The sequence below is a fragment of the Scardinius erythrophthalmus genome (assembly GCF_964197995.2).
Source record: "Scardinius erythrophthalmus genome assembly, chromosome: 8".
Taxonomy (NCBI): Eukaryota; Metazoa; Chordata; class Actinopteri; order Cypriniformes; family Leuciscidae; genus Scardinius; species Scardinius erythrophthalmus.
This window is the reverse complement of record NC_138228.1, coordinates 46,677,037-46,681,177: the sequence shown is the minus strand read 5'-3', so window position 1 is coordinate 46,681,177 and position 4,141 is coordinate 46,677,037. Positions and strand designations below refer to the sequence as shown.

Below are 4,141 nucleotides of genomic sequence, written 5' to 3'. Positions count from 1 at the left end.
CATCAATTGGCCTATTTGATCCCTTCACCATTGCAATAACTAAGCTGATTAAGTAAACAACACTGTAAAAACTAAAGGAGCCTCAAATATCCTGTCGGATACTCAAGGAACTTAAAAATGTAATTTAAGTGCCTCAAAGCTCTTTCTCCTATAGTAGGGTTACTGGAGGAGCATTGACAAAATTTGAGGTTCTTGCTGGAACTTATGGGATCCTTTAAGCACTTTGTATTTAGTTCAGAGGTTCTGGAGTCACCTTTTCATTACCACGAGACCTCGAAGTGCTTTGGGGGAAAATAGAGGAACTTGAATGTGATAAAAAGGGTTATTGGAAGATCTTTTAACATTTAAGTGGTTCCTGGAGGATCTCTTATGTTAAAGCCAGCATCTGGAGGAACCCAGTGGTTCAGTGAGGCCAGAATGATATTATTATTATCCTATTATTAAGTTTGATTCAGTATATATACCCAGGTGAAAAATACGTATAGGCTACTATTAAAAATGTACTTGAGTGTGTTTTTAGTAGGCCTTCAATACAAATATAACCTACTTTAATGCATTTTAATACATTTAACAGTAGCCTACGTCTTTTTCACCTGGGTAGCTTACATTTATTTATATAGGCCTATTTTATTGATTAATTTAAACCTTAAACAACAACACTAAATAATAATAATATTAATTAAAAAAATGCATTAATTATTATTGAATAAATAATAGTAATAAAATAATATTTTTTACTTCTTCATAAATTATTATTTGAAGAAGAAGAACCAGGAGGATAAAGGTTTTATTCAGTCACGAAACTGCTGCTATTCCTCTGCTGTCGTCGCTTCAGTGATGCTCGTGCTGCTCGCGCGCAACAAAGCTCAGCTGATCTACGTCATCGAATTTGAAAGTAACGGCTCTCCTCATCAACGCCTGCCGCATCTTCCGCCGTTTGTTCGGCTCTCCGTTACAAGGTTTGTAAACTCGCCAAAGAAATATAAATACTCACTATATATTCAAACACACACATATATAAACTAAATGTATTATACATTACTACGTTTTTGCAGTGTTTACCACTCGTTTATTGCTATGGTTTATTGAACAGTATCTGGTATGAAGGTTTTAGCCGCGATGCAAACTACGTTGATCTAATGAACAAATTGAAATTATTGACTTATTGTCTTAGATTGATTTAAAGTTAGTCATTCAATTCAACATATTCTGTACAACTGTGTCTTCAAATTGCTGATATAACTTACAGCCTAACTAATTTAGCTGATTCCTGCTGTCGTCATTGGCGTTTGTTATGAATAACAAAAGCAGGTTAATATAGTTTGGTCTGTTTTTGTTTAGCCTAACTTTACTTACTACAGGTGCCCTCATTCTCTCAAATATCATTTTGAATCCATTTAGTGGTCAATAAATACTATGTTGTGAATAATCAGCTTTGTTATTTTGTTTCCCCAGAACAACCAGTACAATGTTTCAGTGGCAACATTGAATTACAGTAAGTTACCTGCACCACATGCAAGTACTTTATTACTATGAACTTTCTCTGTGTGCAATTGTATTGTTTGACTGTGTACTTGTGTTTTTTAATCAGTTATTCTCTGAAAATCTTCTTCCCTCATGCTCTCAAATCTCATTCATGTTACATTCATGTAATATCACTGGTTTGGAGCCAATAATGCTATGCATTTTTTATAGGCTATACCTTAATCATATGCATTTGAATATAAGACATTTGAACCCTGAATTATAACTTTGGTCTTTTTCGACAAAAAAAGGAAAAAGCTATTAAATGGCTTCATAAGACTTACAACACAACCCATAACACATGAGTTGTGAATTCATTGATTATTTTTAGGATCTTTTCTGGGACATTTTTGGAGCTTAACCATTTTTATATAAATTGTTGCATTGAATTGAACTAGACAAGTGTACATAAGAATGGTTTCATGAATGATTTACACAATTTTTTTCTGCTTGTGTTTCATGCAGTGAAAGTGAATGGTGACTGGGGTTGCATTATGCCTGAGATCTGCTTTTGGGTTCCACAGACAGAGAGTCAAACAGGTCTGGAACGTCACAAGGCTGAGGAAATTATTTAAATTTCACAACAATCACTTTAATAACATTACTAACAGTAAATTTTGTATTTTGCAGGGATCTCGGCAAGCTGAAATACAAGTTTGAAGAAGAATAAAAATCCTCCTGTAGACCTGAAAATCACTGAAGTGCCTGGACCATCCTCCAGAGAAGAGGAAAAACACACGGAAAATGAAGCTGATGCACCTTTTCACTTTTCTAACTCGTTAAGTACCTCACATGTCCCTTGTGAAGATTTTATAATTGATTGCATTTTATGTTGCAGTGAGTAAAGGTGCGGTCACATTTGTGAATTTCGTGAAATTACACAGGCAAAAAGGTCCATTGACCATTGTCAGCAGTGTAGCGATGTTATGTATGAAGCACCAAACAAAATTGCTGATCGTGTGGATTCTTATTGAAATGACTGAATTCACCAGTGAACATTCACAGAACAAAAGCTAATTTTACTGCACCTTAACTCTGTTCAAATGGAAAATATTTTCTGCTTGTTGTGACATAAGGAATACTGTTTCCGGGTCGAAGCCTCTACTTCTACTTGCTTTATCTTGTTTCTAGATATTGAGAATATTGAGATATTGAGAATACTCAACCATTTATGGGAACTGTTGATTCAAGTCACATTTAAGCTTTTCAAAAGCCATAGTGTACATTACAGTCTCCAGTCTCACGGCATCCCAGACTTCAACATTTTATGATTCAAAATAGCTGAATAACTAACCATCTGAGATTTCGGAATAGAGATAAAGGTTAGGATCATAATTTTCAGGAATATTACAGCACAGTGAGTGCATATTAGCACTGTTTGTTGTTTGTTTTTGGCATCTGAGAGAGCTTTTGGACTTGGAAACAGTTGCGTCAGACTTAAGCGAACTGAAACACGTTTTAAAATTAAGTGAAGATGGACATTTTTAATTAGTCAATTTTAATTTTTTACATTGATTTATTACATGGAACATCTGTTTTCTATGCATTTTGTTGAGATGTCTTTTCTTGTGTAGCCTATTGTATACACATGGTTGATTATTCATGTTACTTATGTATTATACAATTTTTTTTGTGTATTCATTGATATTAATCTATTACTAGCTTTTTTCCCCAAGTGCATTGAAGTGTATGTATTAAAATGGATCTAAAATATGTAATAAACAATTCTTATTTTGTATTTGGTTCAGTTTGTTTATTATAATAGAAGTTTATGGTAACCGTAGTAACACCATGAAATTAATTTAATACAAAAAAAAAAAAATTAAATTTGGTTCCTGGAGGCACCCACAGTGGTTCCACACAGTGCTTCATATAAGAGTTCCTCAGGAAACCTGTGTGGTTCCTCAGAGAACCACCCCTTTTTAAAGGGTGCCTAGAGGATCTACAGACGGTTCCGCCGGTGTGGCAAAGTGAAGAACCCCAAAAGGTTCCTCCAGGCACCTGTAACGTACGACTCGGGGTAAATATGAATTAGCTCAAGAATATGGGGAATCTTGTGAATATTAATATTTATGACTCATGGTCATAATTCATAAGTCGCATGTACATTTATTTTATCAATTATCGAGCTTACCTTGTTCTATAACTATCTGACCAACATTTAATTCGTCCAGCGAAACAAATGTAAAATCATTACAGTCAAGAAGAGGTAACTTATTCACAAACTTCAAGAGAGTTTCATGTCCTGGCCACGGACACCCAACTTTCTGAGTTTATAAATTAAAACTACTGAATGTAGTCCAATATCGAGCTGGTAGCTTAAATAAGATCTTTGATTTCATTGACTTCATAAAAAGTGGATTCTTCAAACACAGAGGCAGTGAAAAGTATTTATGAATTTTAATAAATGCAAAACTAGAGATTATGAGCTACGAATATAAAACGTACGTAAAAATGCAAACAATAAACAAACAAACAAACATTTAAACAAACAAGAACATAAGTGATCAGAATGCAATGAAATAAAGAAAGCAAGAAAGAAATATAGAGAAGGGAAAAGCTAGTAATTATTACATACAGAAACCTAGGTTCACGAGACACCGGGAAAACAGCTTTT

At 34.1% G+C, this 4,141-nt stretch overlaps 1 long non-coding RNA gene across 1 annotated transcript; it reads left to right on the top strand.

Annotated features, from left to right (window-relative positions):
• The first annotated feature begins 774 nt into the window (after window positions 1-774).
• Window positions 775-3,333, top strand: LOC308694315. Its single transcript, XR_014030579.1, has 3 exons — window positions 775-1,495; window positions 1,990-2,064; window positions 2,155-3,333. It is a non-coding gene; the product is annotated as an uncharacterized lncRNA (long non-coding RNA).
• The last annotated feature ends 808 nt before the right edge of the window (window positions 3,334-4,141 follow it).